At 37.7% G+C, this 16,735-nt stretch overlaps 1 long non-coding RNA gene across 1 annotated transcript; it reads right to left on the minus strand.

Moving 5' to 3' along the window:
- Nucleotides 1-3,655: 3,655 nt before the first annotated feature.
- LOC112985110 (uncharacterized) lies at nucleotides 3,656-16,474 on the minus strand. Its single transcript, XR_003259663.2, has 3 exons — nucleotides 16,181-16,474; nucleotides 13,233-13,318; nucleotides 3,656-3,719 (listed from the first exon to the last, which is right to left on the minus strand). It is a non-coding gene; the product is annotated as an uncharacterized LOC112985110 (long non-coding RNA).
- Between the last annotated feature and the right edge of the window lie 261 nt (nucleotides 16,475-16,735).

A 16,735-nucleotide genomic window follows, 5' to 3' on the forward strand; every position in this document is an offset into this window, starting at 1 on the left:
ATCAGCATTATCTTCTATAATAATTTAAAGATTCTAAATGAAATCACAGGACCAGCTACAGATTCCATGCTTTATCTTAGATTGTGGCTAAGATTAGAAAGCAATTCTTCATTCAACATTTTACGTTTTTCCATAGAAGGAAGTGAAAAAGAAAATACAAATAGAAAATACTGGTTGTCATTGCTGAAACCCTTTTTATTCAGAGGTACAAAGCAGTTTTGATTTAAATTTGGTCCAGTGTAAACAGGAACAAATGTTTTGGTACCTACTGGTATTGAAAATGAGCAAAAGATTCAAGGATCCAGTCCTAAAAAGCAGCCTGATTGCTTCTTCAGTTTCAATGGAAATGAACTTCTGTTCTTTTACTATAATTGAACCTTAGTCTAACCCTAGCCACAGAGATTTAAAACTATACCACATATCAGCATATACATGTATATGCTTTATAAACAAATATGCACAATTTACATACTCACCCTACAGTGCCAGGAACTTAAAGAACGCACTGACTTGCCAATACAGAACAGCACTAATTACAAAGTGGCGATTGTCTGTGATTTCATTACATGATTAATGAGTCTGATTTTCCACTGTGTGACTATTGATTGAAACTGTGTCTAGTAATTTTTTATGGATTTAATACTCCAACTATTCCAACTTAGACAAAGATACATATGAGATATGGGAATAACTTTTTGCACAGCTGTTTAACTCACATGCAAGTAATTACATGGCTGATATTGAGGACAGAGGACAGTTTGTTACAGTGCATCCAGTAGAGCGGTCTGCAAGAACCTGGTTGTTGAGCAGTTACAGAAGAGACAGAATCTTCAAATCCTTCAAAGCTGCTATGCAGTTACTGAAGAACTACGGGATTTTTTTTCATCTTTTGCAATACAAGGGATGGCAGTAAAGATGAAACTGGATTGTACTAGCTGTTTGCTCCGTCAGGAATACAAGGTGAATTAGAAAAGAGAGAAAGAAAGATTCTTTCTCTGTAAGCTAAGCCAGATGGTTGGCAATCCAGACTCCTATCAGAGTGGAAAGATATGGCCCATTCATCCCAGGTATTTTTGATTTAAGTAAAATTTTCAATGGAATAAGGACAAGTGAAAAATAGTGAAGTGAAAATAAAAATTAATATAAATATATAAAAAAAAGAAGTGTATCAGAGAAGATAGTTGAGCTGTTCTGGCACCACATGCAGCCCAAAGGAAGAGATGCTGTAAATTGTCAAAAAAATGTGTTAAAAAATGGATATGCAGCAGATTTTAAAAAGAAATCGTATCAATGCCTCAAGAAGACAAGCCATGCCAGTGAGATTACTATAGGAAGAAGGAAGCTAAAAAAAAGTGGCAAAGAGATAAAAGATGCTGCAGATATGGTAAACAGTGAACTGCATAGAAAGAGACAAGAGAAGGAAGGGCATCAGAGAATTGAATGGAATAAAAAATGTAGGTGTAGTGGAAAAAAAACACTAGGAAAGCATTGTGTTCTGTGTGTCATTAACAGTTTGATAAGCTCTCAGGAATTGAGCTCGCTTTGATACAGCCCACACAGCTACTTGTATAATGGGAAAAAGAGTAAGGAAAAAAATGATAGAAGGTATTCAATCAGCAAGAGCTACATAGTGAGTACTGCATTTGAGGTGAAAGTGAATGGAGAGAAGAGGTGTTTGAGCTGTAAAAAGGAAGATGTTTACAGAGAAAATCGGTAGCAGGATTTTGTAGTCAACAAAAACTGGTTCAAGGCCCAAGAGAGACATTTTAGACTGAGCACTGATAGAAACAATCTCATTTGCTAGCAAGAGAAAAAATAATGAATTGTACAAAAGGTGAGTAATAAACATTGCAGTGACTCTAGGAGGGATGTGGTAGAATAAAGAGCAGGAACAAGATGCCAGAACATGATGATGATGTTGATCACATTCTTGTAAAAAACATGGCTGCGTATCAGAGCAGGAACAAGATGCCAGAACATGATGATGATGTTGATCACATTCTTGTAAAAAACATGGCTTTGTATCACTGCCCTTAACAATCCAGAGCCAGTGTGAAAAGGAGAGGTGCTCCTTTCATGACAGTATCATCTCTTGCACTGGGGATCCTAACAAGCATAAAACTGGCATGACTGGTTTCTACATTACCTCCTGAAAGGTGAACAGAGTGCTTTGAAAAAAGAAGAAAGTACGTAAAGGATGTTGCCATAGCCAAATGCACCTGAACTCTCCCCAGCAGACATATGGCCTTTTGATTTGGACTCTAGTAGAGGACCCAGCAGCATTAATCTGCTGCTGGTGGCTTCTCCCTTTAAATTTGGAAGCAAATCACATATCCTAACTGGTAGGTAATGGTAGTGTTTTTTCCCATCATATGTATTTTCATGGTCATCTTCATAAAACTATCACCTGCATTCAGGACCATACTAAAACGATTTCCACACCAAAAGACCACCATTATGTCTGATTATCTTATGCACTATTATAATTTTAATAATCTAGTATAAACTTTACATTAGACCTTGACAGGTGGGAGAAGTGGGCCAACAGGGATCTCATGAAGTTCAGCAAAGAAAAATGCCACATCCTGCAAGTGGGGAGGAATAACCTCCAGCTGAACAGCTGGAAAGCAGCTTTGCAGAGAAGGATCTGGGGATCCTAGTAGACAACAAGTTGCACGGAGACAGCAATGTGCCATTGCAGCAAAGGCCAACAGCATAGAAAGACTATCAGCAGCCGGCTGAGAGAGGTGGTCCTTCCCATCTGCTCAGCACTAGCAAGACCACATCGGAGGTGTTGTGTCCAGTTCTGGGCTCCCCAGTAGAAAAGAGACATGGACATGCTGACATGAGTCCAGTGAAGGACAACATAGATGATGAAGGGACAGGGGCATCTCTCCTATGAGGAGAAGCTGAGAGAGCTGGGACTGTTCAGCTTGGAGAAGAGAAGGCTTGGGGCGATCTTTTCAACATGTATTAACACCTCATAGCGGGAAAGTAAAGAGGATGGGGCCAGACTCTTTTCAGTGGTGCCCAGTGACAGGACAAGAAGCAATGGGCACAAATTGAATCACAGGAGATTTCATTAAAACATCAGGAAAACACCCACCTTTTTTACTGCAATTTTGGGTTTGTTTTGTTTTGTTTTATTTCCTCATGCTGCCTCACATACTTAGGAAAAGCTCAACATAAGGAGACACTTCATTAACTTTCTTGAAACCAGCTTAAACCTGATGTAGAAAACTGAGAAGAGTTCGACAGCTACATGCTGAGTAGTGAGTAGCCTCACTAGTGTCCTGTATGATTTTAAGTAAGGCTTATCAGTAGTCTCTTTTGTTCGGTGACTGGCATTTAAGCTTTTGGGGGTTGATTACTCTCTCTTTTCCACACTTGAGGCAACAGTAATTATACTAATCATGATCATCATAACCATAACTTTTTTTTATTTTTTATTATTTTTTGTAGTTTTCTACAACTGTGCATGATACAATTTTAAGTGTACTGTTGAAGACACTCTCATTAACTTCCCAGGAGCTTCCAGTCAGGAATGTGAATATTTGTATGGGAAGGCACTTCTAATTTCTCTCCTTCATGCACCAGTCTGCTTTCCTAAACCTACTTCTCTTTTCGTGTTAGTATTCCAAGACTCCAGGGGCATGTTTACCATGCAGTTTCTTTCTGGCACTGCTTTCTCCCATGTTGGTTCCTGGGGGTTTCTGAAACTGTAAGAAATGCAATTTATGATGATTTTCTGATGTCAGGTTAAAGCAATGTTCTCAAGGTTAAAAGTGTTACTGGATTTTAACATCAGAACTAAAAGCTCTTGTTTCTCTTGGTCTGTTTCATTTAATTAGAGATTCTCTGAAAGCCTCTCCATAGGTCATTGTGCATTTAAAGGCTAGATAGGAAAGTGTGCCTTGGTCTTATACAAAGACATTGAGTCTCTCTTGTTCTTTGTATGGAATAAACCCATGGAGGAGGTTGATAGTGCTGATTGATAGCTCCACAGGACCGTCAAAAGTCAAAAGAAAATCTGAGAGAGTGACAATGATAATGTTTGTTTTGATATATGCAGATGAGTCCAAAGTGAAGTTGTAACTAACTGCATGACCTGAGGGTGAATAAGGAAATGTGGATGTCTTGCAAAAGATCTTAAAATCTCCATAGCAGGAAAATTCAGAAGGCAGGAAAGCCTGCTGTGGTAATAAAAGGCTTCTTGTGCACTATTGGTACGTAGAAGAGTTTTTGTACCATGAAACTTTAGAAAGGGTATATATATATATTATCCTGTTTTTAATGATTTTTGCTTCCTAGCTTTTAATCAAGCTGTATGGTCTTAAATCACTGCTGGGAATGCATCAAATTAGAGTAGGAGGATCACAACTGATGCCTCTCTTAGGCTCTCTCTACTCTATACTGATCTTCAGTTTGAGGAAGACACAATGAAAGATTGTAGCATTTTCTGCTCTGGTAAGGGTGTGGGATTTGTTTGTTTGTTTGCTCTTTTCCCATAAATGGAGAGCTTTAATATACTGATGTGAAAAGTCGTGGCACTTCTGTCATTTAGGGAGCAAGCAGGGAGAGCGAACCCATGAGAAAGTGGAAGTGAGGGAAAAAGCTTTCTCTGAGGGAAGATGAGTGAAACTGCAAGTCAGGAAATTGTAAGATTTAGTTCCTATTGTTTGTAGGTTGTAGTTTTCTACTCCTATTGGTAATTTTTCTGTTTCCATCACAAGCCTCATTCTAAGTAAATTCTCCTTGGTGCTCCTTTTAGGAGAAAAGTACCACCTATCAGCTTCATAGAGAGAACATTAAGTCATTTCAGTGAGAAGTGGGACTAGAACCCACGTGGCTAATAAAATAGAGTTACAGCGCAACCATTTTATCACCCAGACTTTTGGAAGAGTTGATGCAAATTGGATGCTTCAGTAGGCTACACTAACACAGTACAATGTTTCTGCATTAGCCACGTGCAGGTAAATGATAGATAGGGACTTCCTTATTGAAGTATCTCATGCATATGCTTAGATGGCAGAGGTTCAAGAATCTGCTTTTGTAGGCTAAAATTCATCCTTCACAAATAATGTTTGGATGTTTTCCATCTGGAAATACTTGATCCAAGTTTGCTTCTAACTTTAAGAATGGCAGAGGAAAAAGGGGAAGGAAAAAACAAAAACAATGAATGTTGTGCTGTTCTCCTTCAAGTAACCTGGTGAGCCTGTCCCTTATGGAACATGCTTTCTAGCCGATGAATTTTGACCTTTGTGATTTCATTGCACTGAGAATAATGTCTGGAGAGTATGCTACCAGAATATTTTAAATCTAAAGGCCATGAAGTTTACCAACAAGTTCTCCAGAGGAAAAAAAAAAAAAAAAAAAAAAAAGGCAGCTTTGAGTACTCAATTTGTAGATGTCTAACTTGAAATATAGCATTTTCCTGTATCACGTATCCTGTATCACCAGATATCATTTTTTAGTGCTGGGTGTCCCTGCCTGCATTCTGATACAGACAAAGACTTGATGGTTACAGAAGAACTGTAAACTCATGTTAACAAGTTATAAAGACAGAAAGGAAAATTGTAACCATCTCATTTAAACCTCCTGTATTAACAATGACCATAGACTTTCCCTGAATTGACCCTTGTGTGAATTAGAGGATAATTATTAGGGAGAAAAAACAAAACAAAACACATCCAATCTCCATTAAAAATTGCCAGTGATGGAATCTGAGGCACTAAATAAGTCTGCAAGTGAGGCTAACTGTAGAAAAGATCAATCTTCTGCATATATTTCTCAGGATAAATAAGAATGCAAAATGCCTTACTTATGTAAAGAAGGTACAGTATGACTTGAGAACAAAATAAATAGCCATGCATTTAAGAAAAGGGGAAAAGTTACATATTTTATACCAGGCCATAGGCCTGGTAACTTGCCCTCAGAGATTTAACAAATAAGGACATAGAAAGAAACCTTATTTTAATATTTAACATCACATTTGAACCAAGTTGAACTAGCTGGATATCTTTGACTGAGAAGATAATTGATTTCCTCCAGGGAATATGTTAGATGTCCTTTGTTTGGACTTCAGTAAAACATCTGATATGGTGCACATAGGAAATGCTAGTGATATTTGAGAAGAAAGGGAAGAATATTTTAATTGCATGATGGATAAGGAGCTGACTACCCAGGCACCTGTTAGCTTTTTGAAAACTGAATTATATTGCTGGAGAACAGGTATTAATGGTGTTTCTCCAAGACCAGTCAGGACAAGGATTTCTGCTATTTTTTTAAATTATTTTAATAAATGACTTTAGTATAAAACCAATCAAATTAACAATATATCACTAAGTTTAGCAAAGCAGAAGCAGATACTTTGTACAATTACTTTCTAGTAGCACATAAATGTGACCTCTGGCTGTTATGTCTTTTTTTAGAGTAAAACTAGTTTTGCAATAATCACTAATTAATTCATTAATAACAGTTAAATCTCTAAGGAAATAATTTAATAACATTCCTACTGATCTTAAATATAGCCTTTGACTACCCTTGGCCCTTGGCTCGTGAAAAATGTACCCTGCAGCATACTAGGAAGGGAGAAGAAAGATTTATGCAAACAGGCAATGGTGAGATGAAAATTAATGATAATACATTAGTATGTTTATGCTGAAAATTAGAAGAAGGTTTCTAGCAATTAAACTGGTGAGATTCAGGAAAGAACCACCCCTCTGGGGAAAAAAATAACAAGAAATATTACCTGTTTAAGAGGAGGTTGTGTCATGAAAGGGATTATATGAGATGACTGCCAGAAAACCGGGTTTGTGGTGATCCTTGGTTATCTCTCACTATTTTTCATGCCTCTATATCTTACAATTACTGAATTCTAAAGTGTATCTAAAGATATTTATAGAGGCCTTTCCCCCACTGATTTACACCTGTGAGAGGTTCTCTATAGTAAGTTACCTGCCACAGCTGCTTGTCAGAGAGTGAATTCTCATGAAGTGATGTTGGGATCTCTGCTCTTTCACTGCATGCTGGTCAGCATTTGGCAAAGCCATGTAGGTTAGTTACTTTCTACGGAAAGGAAGAAAAGATGCGTGTTTTTATTTTCATTTGAGAAGAGATTAGAAGGGTTTAGAGATGGTAGGTAAGTTAGGCTCTCAAGTCAAGGTAGCTTTCCTGCCTCTGAACTGTGGCTCTATTATTCAAATGTTTTGCTTCAGCAGAATCCAGCTTTAGGATTGGCACTAATATATTTGTCAGCATGCATTATTATCTGTTTATTAACTTGCAGCTTGTTTGCAACAAAAATTCAAATCACTATAGTCAAGATTATCTCAATAAATTTAACAAGTTATGGATGTAATTATTACAGCATGTATTTCAAAATGCAGTCTTATTTACAAAGGACACAGCATTGATTAAAGCAGCTTGAATTATGCTAACTGCAGCACTGAACTATCTTTATAAAACCATCTGAGAAGCACAGTAATTTGAGTTCAAGGGAAAGGCAGTATTACAAGAAGGCTAATGATAATTGTGTTTAAGGTCACTGGCAACTAAAGTACTTACTGTACAGGAGCCTTCTGTCAGAGACAATTATGGTGAAGGGCCTTTGAATGGGGTCGAAACACTCGGAGTGTATTTCTGTGACAGCTTTGTTCTTACAATATTTATTCTGTTTCTAGTTTATCTGTAGCACAGTATTACATTTAGAGTGTCATGAGCCAAGTGATTCATGCAAAACTAAATTGACAGAGTGCAGTGATGTTGTAGTTACACCACAGTCTTTCTAATAATGGCAATGCCTTGTTAGATCAAAAGCATCCCCCAGGACCTAGAAGACAGTGCTGGTAGTACTGTTCACATGGGTTATGAAACTACTGTATGCTGTGCAGAGAGTCTGAAATAGAGAAAGAAATTCTAGTATCTCACTTTTTGTACCTGGTCTTCAATGCACAATTGAACATTGTAAAATATTTCCTTTTCCTATTTATTGCACATTTATTTTAATGAGTTTTATTTTAATTTTCCTTTAAAGGGGGAAAAAGATGAGTTATTAACTTCACATACTTGGCTGTATCAAAGCATCTCACAGTCTTTACTTTGTTTAATCTCAACACAAACTTTGATGGTACTGTGAATATTGCACATGGGAAATTGAGTCACTTGGCAGATCAAGTAACTTGTGTATTGTTTCCTAAACAATGTGGTGAGGTAACCAGCCACCACTGTCCAGCACTGTGGTTTGGTGATCTAACCATGCTGCTATCCTAAATGAAATTACATGGGTCTCCTGAGGGGTAGCCTTAGCACTCTGAAATGGCAGAGCAATTGAAATCACTGTAGTGTGTGTGAAAACTTGTTTCACGCAAAGAGGACATATCACCAACCATTTGGGCTGCGAGTCAAATACTATCAGATTTTGAGTTAACCACATTATACCTTTGCCTGGTGTTGACAGCAGGTATGCTGTTACCTGCCCTCGCTCTCTGTTCCAGTGGGTTCAAGATGGACACTCAGACTATACCTTAAAGCTCATGACAGCTCTTTCACAGTTTCCCAAGCACTAAACTCTGGAGATTATTGTTTATAATATCAGTTGTCTATTGAATAATATTAATTACCTATAAATATATTATTATATTATTGTCTGTAAGTTTCAAAACCTGAGCTGGAAAACATTTTCCTTGGGGACCTTGTTAGACGGCTGCTTCTCTTTTCCCATTTTTATGGCAGACTTTTTCATACTTCAGGCTTTGCTATTTTCCTGAAAAAATTAACTCACTTGGCTCCTGTCTTCTATGAGGATTAGTTAGAATTGAAAGGAAAGGTTTTTTTTTTTAAATCTATCATTTTGACAACAGTTTTTTAATTAACACCTGGATTTACAGATTAAAAAACCCTTAATATTTTAATGAAAAAATAATGAAACTTCCACAATAATGTTGATTCATCTTCAAATAGGTTTAAGATTTAATTTTAAACAAATAACAGAGTTGGTCAGATTTTTGAAAATGTCACTTTTTAAATTTTTTTTAAGTGATCCATGCTACCTAATATGGTTTGAATTCCTTATGATTATGCCATGTTTATGGGCCAGGCTGTCCTACCAAGTGATAATTTTCATTGTTTCACCCTTTTAGAGAAGTGAGAAAATTAACAGTTGATGCCTTGGCTGTGGTATTTTCTTGAACAGGTAGTCCTCCATATACCACAACCAGTGAACGTGTGGAAACAAAACCCAATAAAACTACCATATCCAGAATGCAATTCAAAATCTTACCGACTTTGTCACCTTTGCTCTTCAGAAAGACTATTTCATCTTCATTTGAAATATTGCCACAAGGGTTAGAAAAATGGTATTTTTGCATAATGGATATTTTCAGTGAAGAAACTGCCCTTCATCAAAACCAATTTTCCATCAGAAACATAGTAATGGTTATTTTGTTATAGAAGCTAATGTGAATACTTACCACCTATGGCAAATACTGATGCTTTTAAACATGTGGATATGGTGGATTATTCAGCTTATTTCATTTTAAGTGACAGACAAGAAAAGTAAAATATAAAGCTGATGCAATACAGTGTGTATGCACTGCACATGCTGCAGCTGACCATCTTGAAGGCAGCTTTGCAGAGAAGGACCTGGGGGTCCTGGTGGACAACCAGTTGACCATGAGCCAGCAATGTGCCCTTGTGGCAAAGAAGGTCAATGGTATTCTGCGTTGCATTAGGCAGAGGGTTGCCAGTAGGTTGAGGGAGGTGATCTTTCCCCTCTAGTCAGAGGGGACATCTGGGGTGTTGTGTCCAGTTCCAGGCTTCCCAGTGGAAAAGAGACTTGGACATGCTGACATGAGTCCAGTGAAGGACAACATAGATGATGGAGGGATGGGGGAATCTTTTGTATGAGGAGAAGCTGAGAGAGCTGGGACTGTTCAGCTTGGAGAAGAGAGGGCTTGGGGCGATCTTGTCAATGTATATAACATCTCATGGGGAGGGAATAAAGAGGATGGGGCCAGACTCTTTTCAGTGGTGCCCAGTGACAGGACAAGAAGCAATGGGTACAAATTGAATCACAGGAGATTTCATGAAAACATCAGGAAAATATCCACCTTTACTGTGAGGGTGGTTGAACGCTGGAGCAGGTTTCCCAGGGAGACTGTGGAGTCTCCATGCTTGGAGATATTCAGAAGCCCACTGAGCAGAGCCCTGAGCAACCTGCTCTAGCTGACCCTGCTTTGAGCAGGTGTTTGAACTAGGCAATCTCAAGAGATGCCTTCCAACCTTAACTATTTTGTGATTCTCTGATTCTGTATTAAACACAGACATATCATAAACCAGCCATTCCTACCTTATCATCAAATTCATACTGGATACTGAACAAAAAAACACTTTTTTTCTTATGTACAAAGAATAGAAAATTCAGCTAGTTTTACTGTTCCCTTTTGAATGAACAAAATTTCACCGTATTGAAAAATCTGAATACTTTTTACAATTCCTGTGCTTTAATGTGGGCCCATTTACACAGTTCTGAACAGATACTAGACTTCAAAAATAATACACATGGCAACAGGCTGATTCTTTCATAGTGTGGTCCATTTCCTTCTCTGATAGGGAAAAAAGAGGGGCAAAAAGAAGAAAAGAGAGAGAAAGGAAAAAAAGGTATTTTTGTGCTTGATCATAAAGGCTGGCGTGTGAGGCAACAGCCATTCAGGAAGGTAGTTCTGTGCGGTTTTAAGCAGCTCTGGGATGCACATACAACTAGTGGCATTTGATTTCACAGTTAATGGTACCATCTCCCTGGCACTGACTGAGGGGCTTTAAATATTCATAAGTTTCTTAAAGGCTTTTGGAAAGAAAGTGCTAGAAAGGAGCACTAACATACTGATCTTTTTACTAGCCTGTGTCAGCAAGAACATGTTAAATAATTAAGTCAATTTAAGCCTTTTTCCACACAGGAGGAGGTTAAGATCAGCAGTCCCAGTGTGCTGGGAGAAGTTACCTTTTCCACTGAACTGGTACTTTTAGGCCTAGCAAAGCAAAAGCATAATGAAAAACCAGCAAATTTATTGATTCCCAATAAAAAATGCATTAAAACACTTTTGTCCCATGTCACAGTCCCTTTGTTAGATTAGGAGTGCCTTTTTACAGCTGCACATGAAAATGTGATCTTGCAAAAGACTCTCAAAAAGACTCAGTACACAATGTTCTCTAATCTCAGACTGTGGAAAGGCTTATGTAAAAATTAATCGTACTTGTGAAAATGTTGATTTGTGAAGGTATGTTCTACTGATTCCTGCCTCTTGACACCCTATATGTTTCCTTTTGTACAGGAGCCTGAGAGAGCTGTGGCAAAGGGCTGTCATCAGCTGAACATCCCTGAACCTGAACCTCCAGGTGAATATGTTCGCCTAGTGATATTTGAAGCACCAGAACAGTGGGAATTTTAACTAATTCAAAACAGGCATAAAGTGCACATCTAAATCATGAGAACATATTCAGAGAGACACAGAGGTTTCAAAATTCCACTTAGAGTTGCTGAGTGGTGTTTGCTCATATACGCACAACACACACACACGTACCAGAGGTCAGAAATAGTTGTTGTAAAAAAGCAGACATTTGGAGGAACATATTTTCCAGTTTGAAATTTTTAGTCCAGAATGGAATTGAGGTTAAAAATGTCAGACTAAGTAATAGTAAGTAATAAAAAATGTCAGAGTAAGTAATTTTCAAACCTTATCTTACATGGAGATCAAGGTTTAATTTCCATCTCTAATTAATATGTAACTGTTTGTGCAAACTGGGAATGTTCCAGCTGGGAGGGTTAGAAACCTCTTTCTTCTGCAGCGTGTATTTAGAGAGTTGGTACCACGCATCAGAAGGTTCAAACCTTTGATCTGTAAAAGGCAGACTAAAAATGTAAAACATTTTTCCTGCTGGCAGGTGATGGTTGGGCTATTAGCTAATAGGGTAGATTCAAGCCTCTCATCCTCATTTTTCATAGCAAATTTGACAGCTTTTGAAGCAGTCTTGATAAAGACTGGAGGAAAAAACTTCATTGGATGGGAAATTTGTTTTCCACACAACTCTTCCAAATGGTGTTCAGTACCTCCTGATTATCACAGAATAGCAAGCATTTCTACTCAGATAACACATTTTTCTCATATTCATTTTTAATGCTTATTTTATTTATAGCTAACTCATTAATTTCCACATGTAGAACCCCAAACACAACAACAAACGGTGCTTACAGGGTGTAGTTTTAAATTAGTTTACAGTAGAATGGATCAAGAACACAAAACCTAAAAAAATTCACTGTAATAAAAGCGACACTGAGTATAAAAAAGTGAAAAACCCCTGTTTTAAGTAAGATCAGAGCCAAGTTTGTGATGTGGCTGCAGAATCAGTCTTTTTATAACCAGGCTGCTTCCTGAAGAGATTCTTTCTCTGGGTGCTATTTTAACGTTTACAAAAGGTGAGGTTATGTCCACAACAACCACAGGAGTACAGGTGCACGTTAATAAAGAGTCCCTTTTATATAGTTTACGATTTTTATGCGGTATTGTTCCCTTCAGGTTTTTTTCATTAATATGTAAGGAGAAAGTCACTTCACTATGAAAATTAAGATTTCAGTGAGATCATTCCTAAAATATTTAGAATGGATAATGCAAGTTTCCAGAAATAGTAATAACCTCAGTCTCCTGACCCCATTATATCTGCAGGTGGGGAAATATACTGGAGACATTTTAAAAATCCAAATGCCAGACTGACCCCATTTTTTATATCAGGAAAGAGAGAAAAACAAGGACAGACCATCAGAAGGTTTTCTGATCTATTCTCCTGGCCACAGTGAAGGTCTTCCCAATCTTTTCCTGAGAAAGCATCTGAGAAAGCTATGAATGAAATCCTTTGCTGTGACATTGGGCTAATCCCTCTGTGCTTCACTTTTGCATCAGAAACCAGGGATGATAACTAGATCACTTTGGGAAATGTGGATTCTTTTTCTCTTAAAATTAGAAGAAAATAATAAACATTTTCATAGATTACCTTTCTTGGAAGATTTTCAAAGAAATTTTGAAATATAGCTTTTGGTTATCAGAAAACCTTCCTTCCCTGCCTCTTCCACCCAGAGAGAAAAGAAAAGGAAGAAAATATTTTATTTGCCAGTGCTACTTTTTGGTCCTCTCTTATTTTAATTTCCCTCATATGTGTTTACAGTAACTATCCCCACATACCTTTTTCCCTGATCATGGTTGGGATTCCAGATATGTTCTTTATGGAGCCATAAATACAAGTCTTCAGAGATGACTCACAGCCCATCCTAGAAGGTGTAAAGTGAAGTAGTAGAACTTATTCTCAGTGAAGTATGCAAACTTTCAGATGACATCCTGAAATCTAAGCCTCACAAGCTGTCCTAATGGGAAATATAGACCACTTCCTAACATCCTTTCTGGTTTATGTAAGATTAAGACAAACTGTTCAGAGACTAAACAACCTGCTTTAAAACTAACTTCACAATTGAAAAAACAAATAATATTTTTAGGCTTTTTGCTTCCCCTGTGGCTAACCAAAAAGTGAACAAAGCTGGAATGAAACCTATATAGTGCTATGGTGTGTCTGCAATGAGTCAAAGAATCAAATGGTTAAAGACAAGAAATTAATTTCCTCTATCACTCTCTATCTCCCTTTACCCTGTTTCCATCTCTTTGATCCCGGAGTCTTCTGATTGCTGGGTTGTGGCTCACTTTTACCAGCTGCAGGTGTGAGATGGTATGAAACCTTTAACAAACATATCTTTGGCTAGTGACTATATGAAGTGTTTTGTATTCAGCAACAACTCATTTGGCTGAATAAATAAGAACCTCACAACAAACATCCTTTCCAAAGGCAAAGTGCTCCTTCTATTTTGGACTCAGCACTTACTAAACTTGTAAATATGCATCAGCATGGTTTGTGGTATATATGATTAGATGCTACATGGGGAGTTTTATTGTTTTATACTTACTACAGCATCAGCAGCAGAGCACAGAGTACATGAAATACAGATAATTGTTGAGGGGAAGCAAGTAATTTCAGTTACAGCTATTCTCTTACCCTAAGTGAATCCGTGTTATTTTCCTATTTTGTTTGCAACAGTAGTTTTAAGCAGAGTATGGCTGGGACTCTGTGCTACTTTCCCTTTCTGCTCTTTTTTCAACATGTAGTCATATCCTGTTGATACGAAAATATGGGTCACTCCTGTCATGTAATATGAAGTTGAGAAACAACCAGATACATACATAAATCCATTGAATGCCTAAGGAAAGCTCATTTAAAACTCTCAACTGACATCCTAATTACTGCTGTTCAACACAGGACTATTCATGCAATCTGGCTCAGATACCATTGTTTGAAAACCATCAAAACCACAGACAGCCACACACTGAGATACAATAAATGTCAAGCCTACAGTGCATATTTTCTAGAATTGTTTAATGCTGACACAGTGTGTGTGCCAAAGAAGGCATAATCAAACAGGCAGTGCTCTTCTTTGTGGCCATCCTATTGGGATTTGAAAATTACTCAGATTTGACCCAGTAGCAGAAAATAACAATGTGGAGACACATTAGAACTTTAGATAGGAGTTACCTAGCAGTGGGGGGAAAAAAAAGAGCAAACACACTGTTATGTAGGAGGTTTATGAGCCATATGTGTAAAGAGTCATCATTGTAAACATTGTACATCCATGAGATAAAATTCCAGAAAGCAAGCCTGAAAGAAAGTCTTCTAAATTTCAATCTCTATGTCTGTTACAGGGAACACAGAAAAGGCAGGGAAAAGCATCAGTTGTTGTCGCAAGTTCCCCAAGATGCCTTGGTCAGGACTTTTTGGACCATTTCAATGATTAATACCCACTAATAGCTGGTATTACTGGCTCTGAGCAGATCTACCTGGGTTTTTCATTCAAAAAATCCACCTAGATTGGTTTCATCTTTCTGGTTCCTTTGTCCAGGACATTTCTAATGCTTAGTTGCAGAGCATCTCAGTTTACTCCTCACCTGTTATAAAGCAGAGAGTAGCATTCATTGTATTGCTCTCCTTTCAAAGATTGTCCTTTCTGTAATATATTCAAGTAAAAATTGAGAAGTGTGGCATTTGTTTATCCAGTGTGTGCAAAATCTGAGACAGGCAGAAGAAGCACATAAGCATCCTTTCCCAAAGAGCAGTGTTGACTGATGGGCCCCAGAAGTGTATAGGATCTCTGGAAGAGGAGGAGCAGGTGTGGAGTGGGGATAGGAATTTTACTGTGGCACAGCCTTATGTCTGGGCTTCTCTGGACCTGTATTTTCCCTACCTGGAAATTCTCACCTGATGTAAATGGAGATTCTACCATTTGGGTAGATTTTCCTTGGGAGGAAAAAATTTCTTTGATAAGTCTGCCAGATATGTAGGAATCTGGGACATACGCACAGCATGTGTGAAAAACAACTCTCTGTAAAGCACTTTCACAGTTAGTCTGACACATCTGGGAAATGTCAGACCTACAGAATATATTCCACAAATGATCTGTGCGTCATGGATGTCTTAGGTTGACTGAACACAGAAAGAACAACTAGCTAGCAAGTGCCCCGCAGGTGCAATGCACTGAACTCTCTGAGTATACACTATCCTATGAATGAGCACACATTTTTTCCTGGGAGAAAAAATGGCAATTGTGTGTTAGAAGAAATTCAGAAACACTATGTGCCAGGATATAGCACCTGCTGGAATATATCCGACCAAGATCCTGCCTCAGCATAACTAAAACTTCATCCATCCCTTCCTGATCTTCCCTCGCATTCAGCCTATTTCCTCTTTTGCGATATCAGAAATGTGAATTGGCAATTACCATCAGTATTCAGCGTCTCAACAAAGTGGCTATTTTGAAGGCCATTTGTCTATTACAGTGACAACGTGACCTCTAAGTATTTGGCCTAGTTTCTCTCTAAAGTATAAGGTTGGTGACTTGTAGAAAGTGATAATACATAGGCATGGAACAACAGTTGGAGTAACTATTGTTAGTATTAACCAACAAATCAATTAACAAAAGGTTATTCTGTTTAGTAGCTAGATTTTATTTTTTTAACAAAGAAAATTAATAACTTTCCATGAAGATGGTAGAAAGTAGAAGCAAAAATATATTTACTTGTTCTGGGTTACTCACAGTAGGTAGTAGAAGGTCAAAGATTAGAATCACAGTGTCTTCAGCATTGTTTCTCAACCTTTTAAAGCTAAGAACCTTCTAGTTTCCAAAAAAAATTTTTAAATGTCCAGTGACTATCCCGACAGCACTGCCAGACTTTTGTATATCTGTAAATGAGAGAAGGAAACAAGGGTTACACTTATAACCACAAGTATTTCCCTCTCATAGGGCAGCAGCTCTACAGTAATAATCAGCACAGATGTCTTGCTGCAATTGTATGTATTCATTCTTTGCACTAAGGACTACTACAACTGGCTTGGTGTAAAGAAAAAGAAAAGTTCTTTTGCAGTTTGGAACCTTTCCGAAAATTCAGAAAACACTGGAACACAAGGGTGTATTGCTATGGAGGGGAGAAATTAAAGTGCCTGCCTATTCACCCATGTGAAACCTAGAGGTTAATAATTTTCATATACTCCACAGAGTCAGTGCAGTGAGATGTGATTAATTGTTTATAAAATACTTTACAATCCTTGGTTTGCCAGAGCTATACTGTATATAGATCCAACTGATGATGGA

The sequence above is a fragment of the Dromaius novaehollandiae genome, chromosome Z (assembly GCF_036370855.1).
Source record: "Dromaius novaehollandiae isolate bDroNov1 chromosome Z, bDroNov1.hap1, whole genome shotgun sequence".
NCBI classification, from domain to species: Eukaryota; Metazoa; Chordata; class Aves; order Casuariiformes; family Dromaiidae; genus Dromaius; species Dromaius novaehollandiae.